Source organism: Clinocottus analis, unplaced genomic scaffold, assembly GCF_023055335.1.
Source record: "Clinocottus analis isolate CAN_PGR_092001 unplaced genomic scaffold, fCliAna1.0.p SCAF_1, whole genome shotgun sequence".
Lineage (NCBI taxonomy): Eukaryota > Metazoa > Chordata > Actinopteri > Perciformes > Cottidae > Clinocottus > Clinocottus analis.
In genome coordinates, this window is record NW_027175820.1 from 20,809,933 (window position 1) to 20,827,620 (window position 17,688).

At 44.1% G+C, this 17,688-nt stretch overlaps 1 long non-coding RNA gene across 1 annotated transcript in view; it reads right to left on the bottom strand.

Moving 5' to 3' along the window:
- Nucleotides 1-364: 364 nt before the first annotated feature.
- Nucleotides 365-17,688, bottom strand: part of LOC137783879 (uncharacterized) — a 146,585-nt gene continuing 129,261 nt past the window's right edge. Inside the window, exon 3 of the long non-coding RNA XR_011077365.1 lies at nucleotides 365-497. This is a non-coding gene — a long non-coding RNA (uncharacterized lncRNA). The remainder of the gene's footprint in view (nucleotides 498-17,688) is intronic.

Here is a 17,688-nt window from a genome sequence, read left to right on the forward strand (position 1 = left end):
AAGATGTAAACTGAAACTGACCCGATCTGAGTAGTCGATTCTTACTCTTCATGCTCTGCTTTTGCATCCCAGGAGCTCCAACCGTTGAGATATTACTTTACTGTGCTTACTGATACTAATAAACTAACAATTATGTGAAATACTGGTATTTATCATTGATATAAGGCAGTAAATGGAATTCAAACCGCACGAGGGTAGAAAATAGCTGCATCTATTGTTTTGCTTCCTTTATTAACTCCAACTGCATTTACATTCCACTCTAATAATGACAATAATTATTGTGTCCTGATTCACATGGAAACTCAGACGCCTGTTTTGCGCATTTCTTTCCCAGGAAACAGCAAAAACAAAAGCGAAGAAAAGGGTTTAATTTAAGAGACTCGACATACAGCGCACACATCTGGCATCCGTTTCCTTTTGCAACTTTGCCAAAACTTTTCCAAGGATAGTGAGGAGACTGGGACCATGGAGGGATGTGTTGGAGCTCCACCGGACTTCTGAAACAGGAAGGAAGAGGAAAAACAGATAATGGATGTGAATGCGCAGAAACACAAAGCTGTTTAATTGCAATTACCACACACTGCCTGGCACAGCTGACAGAAGCGCTCTCAACGCGGTTTTATTCTTCAAACAAAAGACAGAAGACATGAGCGACGTGTACAAGAGCTCGGTTGCCAAAGCGGCACACAAACTGTCGTCTATTCATGCAAACAGGATCAAGCTGATGACCCTGTACTTGACCACTATGACCTCTCATTGACCTCCAATATTTTTTTTTCCAGGAAGTGTTGTTAGAGTTGCCATTTTAGGTCAAATCTAGAGACAAATACTATTCATTCTGCTCCTACTCCAAGTCAAATTGCATCTCTGAATTGGCAGCAACCTGAAGGTCACTTTCACTCAACCCAGCAACACAACATACTGCCTTCTGTGATGAAATACATTTTCTAATAACCCTGTAGCATTCCCTTCACTGCAATATATAGATAGCTGCTGTGTTAATCTTACAAGGGGGATTTGTCTCGCTACAGCATCACGTATACGTACAAGCAAAGCAATATTAAATATAAAAATGCACAGTATATCAAAACATTTTCATCGAATAATTCCAAATGAACTAGCAAAACAATCGCCGTGATGAAGTCTGTGATATATAAAGTTGTCATGAATGCCATTTCATTCCCTTAAAGTGCTTCTTCACATCTTCATCAGCAGCTGGCAAACTGTGAACAAGGACCTCGCTGTTGTCTTTGTCTCCCTTTCAATCCCCCCCAACCTTCATAACTACCACCTCCATCGTGTTTGTCGCTGTGGCTCGCCACACTCGAATGGCGGGAAACAATGTGAGAATCAGAGGGGATGGGATGCGTGGTGTGGGCTGTCGCTCTGTCGCGGCTACTAATGAGCTGTAATCTGGAGCAGCAGGAGGCGATGCCTACTCAAAGAAATGGCTCTTGCTTGGTACATTCGTCCACTAACGGAGGAGGAGGAGGCAGCAGATCATAGGCGCTCATTTCCACAGAACAAAGGGAACAGAGAGAGAAGGTGTGAGGAACAACTTTCTGGGGGATCATGAGCTTTCTGTGATGTGCATATGGAGGACTGGAAGGCGAGCACGCTGGGCAAGGAGGTAGAAGTTATACAAAAAGTTAAAAAAAAATGTGCAGGTCCAGGGAGCTGATGGTGTGCCGCTGTTTATTTCCCCCTGTGCTTTTTCTGTTTCATGAAAAAAAACAACTCTTTCACCTGCTATGTCAGACTACAGCTCGCCACGCCGTCCTGACTCCCCACCTCCCCACCCACCCAACACATGTGTCCTTGTGTTTCATCACCCACCGGGTCCGTCTCCGATGTTTGCCATCCGGCTCAGATCTGATCGCACGAATAAACAATAGAAATGATAAACAAAGCTGGTAAGTCGTCATATAAAAAAAAAAAAAAAAGAAAAGAAGAAGAAGAAAAAAAACTGTCAACGTGAAATGATCCCTGTTATTCATCTACAGCCTTGGAAATATGACACCACCTGTGTGAGGGGAGCAGGAAACAGAGGTAATATGTTTCAATGACAGCCCTGACTGCTCTGGATAGAGAAGGTTTATGTCCACAGCAGCAGCAGCAGCATGAGAACGGAGAAGAAATGAATGTATTTCAATTCAAACCTGCGCCAGTGTCACAGGGGTACCAAAGGAAAACAAAATGCTTGGAAGGAGAAAGATGAAACGAGGAGAGAGCACAAAAAAAGAGGGAGTTAACAGGGAGAGGGAGAGAGAGAGAGAGACTGAGCAGTCTTATCCACCTCAGGGTAGCCTGCTAAAAGCTATCTGTTCCCCTGGTGACCGAGCACAGCGCAAGTTCTGAAGTTGGAGAATAGAAGCTTAAGACACACACACACACACACACACACACACACACACACACACACACACACACACACACACACACACACACACACAGTCTCTCTCTCTCTCCTCCCTTGCCCTCATCCGTCTTTTCACCATCCATCTTTTCCCTCCTCTTTCAATCATTTCCTATACAGTAGCTTCGCCTGGCCCTTCACCCTGCCTGTCAACACTTCATTAGCAAGCATCTGCTAGTCAGTAATTTCATCTTTTTGCGGTAGAAATACATGCCCTCTTTCTTTCTCTCTCTCTCTCTCTCTCTCTCTCCAGTCTGTTCACCAAGCCAGGCTCCAGCCTCAGCCCCAAACAGAGAATCAGTCCTGCTTTATTACATGTCAGCATCTCTTCCTTTCGCCTTTTTTTTTTTTTTGTCTGGGGAAGAGATTACGCCCCAGGCCAGAGAGGGATGCAGCAGCAGGGGGGTGGGGGGGTGAAAGAGAAATGGAGGATGAGTCCATGGTGAGAGGAAGAGGAGGAAGAGGAGCTGGAGCTCCAGATTTCTCATTGCTCAAACCACAGGTGTTTCTTTAATACCTGGCTTTGTTGGAGGTGATGAGGAAATGAGGGGGGGTGGTATTTTTCCTCTTCTTTTTCCTCTTTGTCTTCGCTCCAGGACTCCGGCACATTCTCTAGATTTCTGTCCATTTTAGCCAAAGCCAATTTTCATCCCCTCTTTGTAACATATGGCGCCGCCCTCCCTCCAACACGCCTGTCGCCGCACACACAAAGGCCACTTCCTCAATATATTCTAGCTATTACGGGATTCATCAAATATTAAAGCGGCAGTCAAGGAAGGCTGCAGGGGAACACCAAAGTCCTGAAGCGGGATTCACGCTGCAGATACCAGGCGGAGATGGAAATCTGGTCGGTTTTACCATATTCATACAGCACCACACTTCCACATATGGTGGGAGAGAGCTCGGTTGCCCTGTTTGTAGCTGACAGGCTGTTATGTGTGACTCACTATGTTCATATTCAACACGCCGAGCTGCTGCCCCCCCCCCCCCCCAGCCCTCCTTTTCTCTCTCATCTCACTTGGTGATAAATACAAGTAATAAAGGAGATGCATTAGCAGAAGATTGTCTTTTTTTCATTTAACTGGGAGACAGAGATAGATATTGATCATGCGGTGAGACATTGTCTCGCTAGGCCAATCCGTTTTGCACTTCAACTGGTTCCACATCGGTTGTAATGTACAGTGCTGGAGGGGGGGGGGGAATCACAACTCTGTATATGGAGTTATTTATTCTTCTCTTTTAGCAAAAAGTCGGATAGTAGACCTTTTTATGACCCTCATACATACTATGCAAAGCAGGTTCTGTTTTCTTCCAGGAATCCTCAGATTTCTTGGAGTTCATGAGACAAGCATCCTAACCTTGCACCACTCTCTCTCTCTCTGCGATCCAGTTATCTGCACACAGATTGTTCTGCTTCATATTGATGCCCTATGGAATCATGTGCTCCCTTTTGTCGAGGGAGAGTTACGCTAATAAATCCTGCAGATCTTTGTAACGCATTCCTCCTGTGGTAAGACCCAGAGCTGCATCCCATGCATCCTCTCTAGTGTCCAATATCATTAGCATAACAGCAAAAAGTGACTTTTTATTCACGGTTATAGCGTAGCATATAATTGATGTGGCAAAAACTAAACTCTGTGAGTGCAAACAGACCAGTTTGACAGGTAATCCGGACACAAAATCCACTCCGTCAGAAAAAGAGAGGGGGAGATTATGTGGAAACAGGCAAGGATTTTTACAGCTTCAGCAGCAGGAAGCACCTGCGCCACAAGTGACCTGCCGGATGTTTCTGTCAAATCTGCTCCCCCCCCCCCCCCCCCCCGCCCTCCCCCAGCTGGCAGCCGAGCGTGTGTTTATGTGTGTGCATGTGTGCGTGAAAGCGCTGTGTTAGAATCTTGTTGACTGAGCCTGCACACCTGTCTGCATTTGCTGGACAGGGAGATCTGTTTGTGTGCACTTGTCACTGTGCGTGTGTGTGTTTGTGTGTGCGTGCGTGTGCGTGTGTGTGTGTGTGTGTGTCTAAAGGTGTTCAGACTGTGAGGGATAGACAGAGCTCATACACAGGTCAAGCCTGAAGGCAGCCAGGGGGATGTGTGCACTCGGCTGTGACCACCAACAGTTGTGCAGGCCTTTACTGTCCTCGTCCCTTCATCTCTTTCCTCAACATTGTCCCCCTTTTTCGGAGCGAGCGAGGACACAAATGCTCTCACTTTTTCAGCCGTGACTGTCCGACAGCAGAACCTGGGCTCAACAGGCGCACCTATACTTTCGACGCTGCCATGCTTGCGTGCTTAAAATAAAAGCATGACATGGCACACATTAAAGATTCATTTGCAACATGTCAATAAAGTGTTTAATTAAAGCCTCGTTAGATCTCGACAGCAGTCATGATTAGCGATGTGAAGCACAGAAATCTTCTGAACGTCTCTTTGGTGTGAACGGAGAGGGATCCAGTCTTACTTGAGAGCCCTCCTTTCTGTGTCCAAATTTCCGCGCCTGCCCTAGATCCACAGCGCCGAGAGACAGGCGGCAGCGCCCAAAGCACTGCCAGACACACACACACACACACACACTCAAAAGCAGACAGACAGAGAAAACGAGAGAGTTGATCGTTGTTGATGTGTGGAAACGCATCAGCAATAAATCATTTTTTTTTCAAACCACCTAACCCAATTATATCAAATACTATAATGTGCTAAATAAAAAAAGTGCTGGTGAAATGTAACAATGTATATTGTTGTCAAGGTAAAGTAGCTAACATTGACACAGTCCAACAATAATGTCATAATAATTGCAAGAGAAATATACACCGGCGGCGAGTGACAGGTTGTATTCACTCTTCGCATTACGCGAGATTGTTGGAAGAAAAACGTATTTACGCTTAATCCGTTCCTGTTTCACTGTTTTATTCAGACTTCTCGTCCTCCTGTCTCTGTTTAATCCTACACACAAGCTTGACATGTCTCCTGGTAGCCATGAGACAGGGGAATCTGTATGTCTCTGTCTGAAAGAACGTGCAATTCCATTGATATCACATCATGCCGAGGCCAATGTAAAGACGTAATGGGGGGGATGGAGCCATGAAGACGTGGCCTCGGTGTATTGATAACCTTAAGCTATTTAAGAAGGTGGTGCTTCGTTCGTTGTTTGAGCAGTCTTTCATATGCAATTTGTCTATCACGTTGTACTTCTGACTCTCCTCCTTCCTTGCAACGAATGTTTTAACGATTTTACTCCGAGGGGGTCGAGTGAGTCTTTCTAACAAAGATGTTTCATGATTTCAACGCTTGACACATTAAATGTCGAGAGGATGTGGCTCTGTTACCTGAACAAGTCAATTTCTGCCTGTCCTCCTGAGAATGATGATGGATTTATTCATGTCCAAAATCCATCATATGTTTGCCTATTTAACTGCCGTGCTCTCATCCAAAGCGCATTGTTTTTGAACCTTCGCAAACTCTCGCTTTTTCAGCGCTCAGGGCGGTGGAGGATACCACATTTTTGGACTGAATCCATTTTGGCTGTCAGCAGAAGGAGGAAATATTCCTCTCTCATCATCGTGAAGGCATTGTGAGGGAGGCAGTAGCCATTCTAGATTCCAGCGTTCACGATAGTGTGTGCTTACGATTGTGTTTGCGGGAGTGTGTGTTTACAACATGTGTCCATACATTGATAAGGAGCTTTGTGGTGCAATTGAATATACATTGCATGTAATGATGTGTCCGAAAATATTACGTTATTAATTATAGGGATGGGAAAACTGTCTAATGCATTGGAATTGGTTTTTTACTAACAAATACAACTTAAAACATGGTAAAGTCTATAGTCAATTTGTGTAAAGACACATTGGATTTCTCCTCGCCACCTGACAAATATTCACACACGCGCGTAGAAGTTACCTTTTATTTATGTGACAAGATCTCTGTCCCCCTGCACTTACACAGAGAGATATATCTAGCGAAACGTCTTTTTTTCTGGCGTAACATAAGGGGAGTTGATTTAAATGGATTCTTAAATGATACATAAAGCAGTAAATCTTCATGCATGGAGAGCTGCAGAAAGGCCCGCCAGGACTGCCAGGTGAAAATAGAAGTGGGGGGTGGGGGGGGGGGGGGGGGGGGAAGGAAAGAGGGACCATGTTATTTATGGTGACGATGACACTCCTTTTTTTCCAGTGGAGGGGACGATGGGCGAGCTCCAAGTACACACAGCAGGTAACGAGGAGACGTCTGCAGGGAGAAGTTTCCATTCACCAGTTAATTGTGGAACAGTGACACACATTTGTACGCCCGCGAGAACACACACACGACAGCCCGACACAATGAGAACGACGCACTTCAACTGGAAACTTCCCTCATTATCGAGGAAACAAAAAGGAATAACGTGGAGAGCAAATATTTGTTCTCGTGACAAACATCTTAACCATCCGAGGTATTTGCTCTCCTTGTCTTGAATACATTTTTACTGCTCCCGACTTGAAACTGCCCTTCTAGTATTTCAGCGCACCGGCTATAAGTTGACTTGCAATGAATACTCTGCACGCAGATCCACCAATACTTCACTGGCTATATGTAGAGCTGCAGAGCGAGGCAGATGGGTGTCAGAGATCATATTCATGCCCCACATCTTAAAAGCCATATCAATATTCCATGTCCATCTAAGTGTCTGGCCATGAGAGATGATTGATGCTTTTCTGTGGCAGTGGTTAGAAAAGGAGCCCAGGGAGACGAGTGTGGGGGGGGGGGGGGGGCAGTATTGAGTGAGCACGCCTGCCTGTATAACACAGAACTCCATTTACGCACAACACAAGCACAAGACGGATCGCTCAGCCGGCCCCAGCCTTAACCACTGTGTACGTATATGTGTGTGTGTCATTGTTGATGGATTCATTTGGAACATGCAGGTGGGGAATATGCTAACGCCCGGGTGATTCTGGGAAAAAAAAAACGGGAAAAAAAAAACATTTGAAATGTGGCGTGATAATGTATTAATTTGGCCGGGCGGCAGATATTACTGGTTCCTAATAGCACTTTAGATGATTGTTAATATTTAGTATTCTGGAGACGGCGCAGCCCATCAGATTAATTATTCACAGAAACCATGTGATCCATGTCAGGGTTCCTATGCAAAATGGAGAAGCCAGGCTCTGGCTTCATAATTACAATCATTTGTTATTGATGTTTGTTGCACGTCAGCACACGGAGTACGCAATATTAATGCATAGAGGAACAATTCAATCACGTCTGTAGTGTTGAAGGTAGGATATTGCAAAAAGTATACAGTCATTTACTTGTTATTATACGATACTATTAGGCAGGCTACTGGAAGTATTACTTAACTATTGCTCACTACAGAGTGCTTTCATCAGTCAGACAGCGCCCACACGGCCAGCTTTCCAGTTGCTGCAAGTCTGTTTTGAACATATTTGGATGCTTCTGTCTGGATGTACCTGAGGCCATCCTGTCTTGGTTAGAATAGAGGCTGCATGTCACTTGAAATTGTTTTGATAAATATTAAAGCACAGCAGAGCCCAAAGGGTGAGAGAGAGAGAGAGAGAGAGAGAGAGAGAGAGAGAGAGAGAGAGAGAGAGAGAGAGAGAGAGAGAGAGAGAGAGAGGTAATCATAAAGATGAACCCACAGTAGTGAACATTTATAAAGCTGCCTCAGTGATGACACATGGCAGGTCATTTAGAAGGCAGCATGAGTAATACTCTGTTTATATAAACATGGGATCACACCTAATATATATATATATATATATATATATATATATATATATATATATATATATATATATATATATATATATATTACAGGGGCATTGAATTTGTACTGCACCTATAAAACTTGCAGCTTTGCCCTGAAAAATAAAATAAAATCGGTGGTAGGATCATGTGCAGATGTGCACTACATAAATACATAAATGTTTTTATTTATTTAGATCTTTATAATGCAAAAAAAAGGCTTGGTTACTTTGGCCTTTAGCGGTCAGACACTGTTATCTAAGTGTCTATCAGACCTTTGCTGAGCTTTGATTTCAGTTCATCAGTGTCCGAGAGTTTCAAATCCAGTCCTCCGACAAACATCATCTTCACTGTGGGTTTATGTCTCTGTTGCTGCACCTTGCCCTTCAGGGGGTGTTAACCTGCCACTCACGCCTCCTCTAAAGACGTTCTCCCTGGTTTCCCAACTCCCTGGCAGCCCTTGCAAACAGCCCTGCTCTGCTCATCCCCAGTAACCGAGTCTGATGTCCTCTAGAGCACTTATTCAGCTTTTCCAATGCGCAGAAATACCTCACGTTTTCAGTCCTCTGCTCCTCGGCTTTGCTGTTACATAGGTTGTCCACCCACGGGCCGCCTCTTGGGATCGACTCCCGCGGTGTGGCATCTGCATTGGTCCGAGCGCACTCATTACAGGCGTTGTGTCTCCTGGGTCAAGCCTTGTTTTGGCTTCTTGTTACCCAACTGTCTCAGTGCTCAGACACAAGTTAGACCGCGTCGCCTTGATCATCCATCCCTTTTGGTTTTCAATCTCCTCCATCTTTCCTTTTCCACTCCCACTGTGTCAATTCTGGAGTGCTCCATATCCTGCCCTGCTGTACTTGCCCTCTATTTGCCCTCAGTGACTTCCCCTCCTCTAGAGATCACCTGACTCAGATCACCTGCCTACCCAGCTGCTCCTCATCAGCCCCAGCACATAGATGCCAGTTTCCAGCTCCTCTTTTCCAGCTGGTCTGCCAATGAAGCTGCCATAGCATCCCCTGCTACCTGTACGTGTTTCCTGCTTGTATGTCTCACTTCACTGTCCTACTGCCTTCCTGCCTCACCCTCTTCTTTTATAATGAAATCTTTGGATCAAATTGGTCAATTGAATTTCACCTTGTATCTCCTTTGCGTCTGCATTTAGTTACCGGTACTTGTTGTCACCTACCAGAACTGGGACATGGCTCTGCTTTAAAGACTTGCTGTGTTTTCCACACAGTACACCGAAGTTTTTCAGCAACCAATCTTTTTTTTTTTTTGAATGAAAATTAAATATGAACATAGCGAGTCTGTCATACGTTTCCTGTGTAGATGTGCATGCAGTGTTCTTTTGGTATGGTGAGCAAATTTCCATTTTTCAGTGACTGCAGTATGAGCCGTATACATCAATACGTAAAGCCTGACTGGAACCAATCTCACCCACATATACCTGCTATCACCGGCTCCCACACAAATCCACTGTACACACAACTTGCAAGGACATGGGAAAGAGAAGAAGGAGAGGAGAAGATTGCGTGTGTGTGTGTGTGTGTGTGTGTGTGTGTGTGTGTGTGTGTGTGTGTGTGTGTGTGTGTGTGTGTGTGTGTGTGCATGTGTGTGTGTCGATGGTTCGGGTTAAGGCGGCGTGGAGGACAAGACAAAAAACAAGAAAGAAAGCTATGCTTCTATTACTAAGCCTACAGCACTCGTCTCGGCATATCAACTCATTCTTTTCACTTAGATGTTCGTCCAGTGTTCACTGCAGTCTAATTTAAATGTGTGACCTCAATACAAAGAGGTGCTGATACAGCTCCAGCTAGATGGCCTGTTGATACAGTGTCGGTACCACACTTTCCTCTGCTTGGTGCAACTTGTTTTGTTGGATAGTGTGCAAATAACTCAGTGGCAACAAGCTTTAACATGGCAGATTTATGTGACCACATCCCCCTCTCCACATGGTTCCTGTTTCTCTTTAAGTACACCTAATACTGCTGCAATTAAGCATGGTTTAAAAAAACAAACATACACTCACACACACACACATAAACCAATGCACTCGCACAGGAGATCTTTGTTGTGGTTCTGAACACTGAAAGACAAGTAAGAAAATCCTATTGGATCAACAGAAAACAGCCGACGTTCAGGGCTGCAGAGTCTTAGATTTGTGTGTCTCAAAAGAGCAAGCTCAGACTCTCATTAGAGAACAGAACTTGGTTAACACACAGAGGTCACTGTTAGATTTGTGTTTCTTCAAACCAAGTTGCCCTTGAGTAAAGGGGTTTTTACATGTTACACAGGAAGAAGCAGCGCCCTGATATTGGGCGGTTTGTGTATCTGAACCTACCAGGTAGAGAGAGTGGACTAGTGAAGAGGTGCCAGTTCACCTTCTAGGCACTGAGGCGACCCATCCCTTTGAAATGAAGTGTACTATGCCTCAGAGCACAAGGTGATGTTTTGGGAGAGGTCTGAGGCGGCCACAGACAGAAAGACAACATTGTGTGGCGAGATTTGTTTTATGATCAAACTTATTTAAAGTGACAGACACTGACGGTAATGTTGTGCATCATTTTTCTGAGTAGTCATTTCAAGAATTGAGATCAACTAGTTGGAGCCGGTTGGAGACAATAACAGTAAATATTCTCAAGGGAACGAAAAAAAAGAACACTTTTTTATTTTATTAAAGGTTAGTTTAGCTCTAAAAAATATTATTTTTTACAATTGATAGTAATCAAGCTGTTACCTAGTTGGGGATTCATCGCCTCTAACAGTGCGTCACTAAGAAAGCCCGAGTATAAAGACCAAGATCAATTGATCCTGGTAGGTAGAAACTATTTGTGGAAGCGCTGCTTCCCACAGTCATTGGTTTTAGCTACAGAGCTCTAATTAACATAGCTCGATATTGAGTTCTACCTTAGCCATGATGAATAGCACATAGCTTTATCTCTCACACTCCTTTTCCCTAATTGAATCAACAGAGACATTGACATTTTTTGTTCTTCCTGAACAGGACTTTCGATTTCTGTCTTAGTCCGATGGGGAGAAGAGCCTGAGGGACCGAGGTGGTCAGACGACCTTGCCGTGTGGTACAATGACATGACATTGATTCAGACGGAGAAAAAACTCAGTTTGAAGCTTATAGAATATATTAGCACTATAATGATCGCATGTTGTATCCTTTATCGTGAGCAGTAACGTTTTTGATTGTCATTCCAGTGGAATTATGTCAAAAGCTCTTCCTGGACACCTTGTGGGTTTGTCTTATTTTGAGCCTCTTTATACAATTTATCCTAAAATTACCCAGTAAAAAGATAACAGACAAAGCTAGCCAATACTTACAGAAATTACATGTCCTGTGTGATTGATGTGAAAGTAATGGAATTACTAATTCCACCCACGTTCCAGTGATTGAAAATGACAGTGAAAGCATTTTTGTTCGATAACTGTATCAGCAACTTCATTTAACCCATTTAAAAAAAAAGATTCAGGCTAGTGATCTAAAGCCAAAACATTTAGGATCTTCAATTAAAAGAAATGTATTGAGATCAGCCACGAGTTTATTATTGTAGTGCAGTTGACATTTAAATGAAAAGACAAGATGCCTCAAGTCATTTTAAATGAATGAAGCTAAAATTGATAGCCGCTCCAGTCTTTCCCACAGTGCTGTTGTGGTTTTCACGACGTCTCGCTGAGACAATGATGGGCTAGTCGGCGACATTTGTCTTGACAGAATAAATATGTATGTGAATTCGCCAGGCCATTCCACAGCGTGACAAAGGGCCATGATCTTATTTCCACTGTATCAGCTATCAGGCCAAGTTGCCTTAATACCGCAAATAGCATTTGTGAGCACTTCCCCCATCAATGAGATGTCACTGCAAGGTCAATGACCTATAATGGGCTTAAGGGTGATGCTGAGTGCTAAATGATGCAGTTATGTCATGATAACAAAATTACAGACCTCTCCTCACTTGATATCTGGATGTGTCGGAAGGATCTGCTTAATAAAGATCACTAACCTGTCCACCTATGCAACAGCCCATTGATCATGAAAGAAAGAACAACTCATCTTTCTTCAGGTTTAAATATTTTTCACATCCTTCACCTCTTTTAGACGACAGTCTTTTAAGGGGCCCTCGCTTCCCGTTTGAGATGACTGGATATATTTACATCCTCTTCAAAACCACAATGGGATTAACATTTCGGCAAAGGAGGAGCTTTTCACATGCTCAACAATACGGGGAATTTCAATCCCACATTTCTCTCAGATCCAACCTACAATTAGTGGAGTATTTGGTAGCGTAAAAAGGGAAGAGGAGCAACAGTTCAACAACATGCACGGGTATCCATTGATGCAGAGGCACAAAATACCTCAAAAGCAGCCAGTGCTAAAATTACCGAGCTTTTTATAAAGGACTGATACCACAGCAACCTGCTTTTCTCATACTACTGCCTTAAGATCTGGAAACCCCATTTACAGCACCACAACTATGCACAGGAAATGGTTGTTTAACATGGCAGAAACCGTGGCATCAACATGAAGTTAAAAGCCAACCTCCACAAAGATCCATCTGCATAAAAGAAGAACTTCAGAGCATTGATATAGCAGCAAAAAACTGTTATACGATATAGTGAAGTAACGTCTACCTGAGCAGAGTGAAGTCAAACTCCATCTGTGTGGTTTTTAATCCCAGCTTCTCAGTGCTTTGTTTGTGTAGCCACTCAGTCCCTGCGTTCATATTAGTGCATGTGAGTTCCTGTCTGCGAGCCCCGCTCGCTGGCCAATCCCTACGTCCTTTAGCCTTAACAAAGTAGTTATTTTAACACAAACCATGATCTTTCCCTAAACCTGGCAGAGTCGTCCTTGAGCCTCAACTTCAGCAAACAATAACCATCGCGTGAGAAAACACTTCAACCGTATGTTCTTGCACAATAGGAAAACTTGCACAAAAGGAGCACACATCATACCATGGTTGCAACTAGGAGCAGAAAACAATAGGTCCATGATTTATTTCTTTATTTTTGTGTCACACATAATGCGCTGGGTTTATAAGTCACCAAAGATGCAGCTGCAGTGGTCAAACATTTCATAACTTTACAAAATTACAGTTTTTCTTTCCCTGTTCGTCTTAAACAAAAGAAATGCCTTCTCAAGAAATGTTTTCTTCCTGAAGCAAACCTCGAGTTGGTCTTTGTCACCCAGCCAAAAGAAATCAACATAAATGGAGGTCATCTAACTAAAGGGTACATCCCTTATGTCCTCGTAGCTAGGACAGTAAAACAAAAAGTGCCCCTCGTTCTCAATTTAACCGAGCTCACACAACATTAAACATGTTCGGCTTGGCTGAATATGTTCAGCATCGTTCTACTGTGCGAGCTGCATTTTATTATCCGCCTGTACAGCAGCATGGTGTACATAGCGTGGTACAACACACCTGTTTAGGTGACATGGCTGGTGTTCAAACTGTGTTTGTTTCAGATGGGATCATTGCAGTTGGCTGAGCTTAACGGTTGAGCTAACTAACACTAGCAGCACGATTCATAAACACAGGCCAAAAATAAAATGTATTGAATCTTTGCAAATACCTTCACTAACGTCAGAGCATCCGAAAGAGAAAACAACTCGCAAAGATGAAGGAAGAGCAGACGGTTAGATATAAAGTAACCGGCCACTTGAGGGAAACACACATGATAGAGAAGCTAAGAATGGATACACACACACACAAAATGGAAACAACTAAATAGCATGCGTAGTCAACTGAAATAATAAAACATGACAACAAATTCATAAAATATTCCAGAAGCTTTTATTTGCCTCATTAACCTGACATATTGCATTGTCCTGGACAATCAATACAGTGTTCAGGCAAGTAGAAGTTTTGGTTAATTAGCCTGATGGAATACTGCGTAGACGCCTTATGTTTCACCCAGTTTCTGCCTCTGATCTCTTCACTCATGTGTCTCATTTTTTCTCTAAGAAAAGAGGCCAAATGCCCTCCACAGAAGCCACGAAACCAAAACACATTCAGTTCTTTTTTTCGCTGGAGAAAAGTAATAGACAGACGCGTCGCGCAGCTACACATGCATATTTACTTGCATACACATTACATATGCATTGCGTAAACACACGCGCGCACACTCTCTTACAGACACACACACACACACATGCAGACACACAGATGGCCTCCTGGAGGCTCTTATTGATTGGGCTGCAGGACAGCGGGAGGACACAGCAATGGAAAATACATGCCAAAACAATTTTCCGAGACAGCTGGCCTTAAACAGCCAGTCAAGCATCTTAACCAATTAGGATAAGGTGTGACTAAGAGATATTGGATCTGTTTCAACGTGACGTTTTTGTAGGAAAAAAAAGAAAATCCAAAAACATTCTACGGTGCTGTTGATGGAGCATCTCGCAGGACGGCTCCAGTCGGGGAGCTCAGACTAGAAATCACACTTCAGCTCCAGGGTGGGTGTTTGGCAGCAGCCAGGCTGGCAGTATGTAATCTATCATAGCCAGACATTAGTTAGTGCCTGGCTAGGGGTGAGGGGCAGTGGAAAGGGACATGCAAATGCTGGAGCAGAGATGTGTCCTTGGCCTCTCTGATGTGTGCAGTGGAGGGATCAAAGCTCTGCAGCGCGCACGCAAGCATGCTAGCAAAAATAAAGAATCTACATTGTTGCCTCATGACGGAGAGGGATGGGAGGCCGAAGCCCGTAACAGCAAAGGGACGCTGGGGTCTGTGTTTAAGGCGGGTTTCCACGCCTACACTGTTTGTTGGCGAATTACTCTGCCCCTAATTCTTCTCAAGTGGCACAGCGAGATCTCATAGTCATTCGCAATAATAACATCATTGGCCATTAAACAAGAGCAGTGATTAGGTCTGGGAGCCATTTGGGAGATTTCTAAACGAGTCATCAAGACTTTCCTCCATCTCACCGGACACGCTTGGCTTTGCCGCACTCCCGCCTGTCAATAGATTTCCTGCATCCATCTACAAACTGCATAGAGAAGCCATTACAGAGAAGCAAAGTGGAAGTGGAGGGACACTTACAAGGAAAACAGAGCCTTTAAAGGTTATATTTAGTCTCCATGGTCTGATACCTTCCTTTATGTTCCCCAGACTCAATCATAAACACACTTCAGGGTCCCACAACAGTCGGAGGGATTGAAACGTGGACGATTATCGTTCAATTTGCTCAAATGGCTCGGAAATGAGTTAGCAAACTCTGAATTGGGCGAATTAGTTTTGCAGGTTTCTTTGCATCCAGAGTAAAATCAAATTAATCTCTGGGGAAAAAAGTTCGCAGCTTGGTGGCTGAATCTTATTTGTGTCCCTTCAGGGCCCCCGTCCCTCGCAAGTGTTTCAACAAAGTCGATCGAATGTCCTTATCCAGCTTAAATTACCGCGATGACTGACGTCAGACGTCACGATGTTCTCCGCGTCGCCGACACTGTACAAACATGTACCACTCCAAAAGATATTATTATTATATAAATAAATGAGTCGTACAGGAAGTCATCATGACGCGAGAACAGATCTTGGCGATCTGGAAGAACTCTCTCCGTATAACACTAAGATAACTAATATCGCTCCTTCATCAATGAGGAGGGGAGCTGGCGTTTATGTCCGCTGGAAGTGGCCAGCTTATCCAGTGAACTTTCACTACCTGCGCTGGAGCAGGTTAAGGGATTTTGATGTGCTGCTACGGTGATTTTTCCAAACTCGCTTCGCGGAACCGAAAAGCCTGACATGCGTCATCTTATCCTGAAAATGATCCGGCTAACTCAGTGAGCCGGGTACGAGGAATAGGCCCCAGGTTACTTGACTTGTATTATCTAAAATGAGCACACTTCCCTATAGTGCTGTAAGAGGCCCAGAAGGTTAACCGACTCCAGCATCATTTTTGAAGGTTTCTCACCACAGCAACGATTTTCTGGAATCAGCGAGTCACATTTTGGTCGGCTCTGTGCGTTCCCCGCGCTTTGAGACTCTGACGCCAAGGACGCAATTTAATTAAGCGAGGCTTCAAACACAATCAAAACAAACAGAGAAGCTACAAACAAACAACAAGTCCAATTACAGCAGTGTTACAGCAGTATGCAGGGCAACGCATTAGACGGCCGCGAGAGTTGGAAGGATTGGGAGGAGGAGGACGAGGAGGAGGAGGAGGAGGAGGAGGAGGAGGAGGAGGAGGAGGAGGAGGAGGAGGACGAGAAGGAGGAGGCGGGTCGGGCTACTTTGATCCATGCTGAGAGATCCGACATCGACGTTGCTGCTTCGTTCAACGGGTATTCATATTAGCCGGAGAAGAAATAGTCGTCCTGGTAATCAAAGGTCCATCTTTCCGCACTAAATCCTTTGCACATAAACAGTCAAAAATATCCGAGAGCAATCGCATCCGAACCCTGGGGCTGTTACATATGTGCAATGGGAGGAAAATCAATCCAGATTGAGCTTTAAATTCTGCTACTGTGTGACAATCACAACAGACAGAAGGAGGGTGGTTTGCCTGAATCTCCTTTAACACCATGTACTCAACCCTCATTGATTCTGGTACACCTGCCCTTGTACTGGTAATGGCTTCATGGAATTGCCTATAAGATTCTTTAACTTTAAAAAAGGGATCCTCTGATATTGTCCATAACAGGCCAGAGGGTATTGATTCCTCTGATTGGATGGCAGGCTGGTGAGCTGCAGGGAGGGAATCCGGTAATCTATGTTCTTTCCTCTGTGCAATATTTAGTACGGACAGCATAAACACATACAAACACACACACACACACACACACACAGATGCATACACACACAGATGCATACACAAGTTGAATAAAAGTATTCCCTAGGAGCGAGCAGATGTGATGTGATATTAGAGAGCAGTGTTTTCTTATAAATGAAACAACAGCAGTCAGGTTGCTGGCCGATATTGGCTTATCCTAACGCCGGAGGCCATGTCAAACTGTGCCATTACGCCACAACACTGGAAATGAGCAGCTCATAGTGTATGAAAACTCCCCCGAGCCACGTCTACCCAACTATTGACCCAAACACGAATTGCATGTGTGACACTCGGGCTTTCCATACATGGGTACGAGAGCGTCTGTCTCTTTAAATACTCGTACATTTGCATTCACGGTTGTTCTTCTTGGATATGTAGGCCAAGTGTGGCATTTTGAATTTCAAATAAATACATGTTTTTTGGGCAAACTAATTTAAATCATGAGAGTTCACTGTGTGTTTCAGTGTGTGTGTGTGTGTGTGCGAGAGTGTTATACTTGGCCTCATTAAGAGCGAGTTGATGGGTTGGCAAGGTTAATAGCGATTCATAATCTAAGCACAGCAACCCCCATGCTTTTATAGGCCGATTTTACACTAGTGTGTATGTGTGCGGCTAATCTCCATGTGTATATGCTTAAAGACATGATTTTTATGTGCGCTTGTCTCTCATAATTGTGCGGCTCTGCATGTGCTCAGTAATCTGGTTTACAGGAAACAAGCCACAACCAAACACATGGTCAATTTCCTCTCCCAG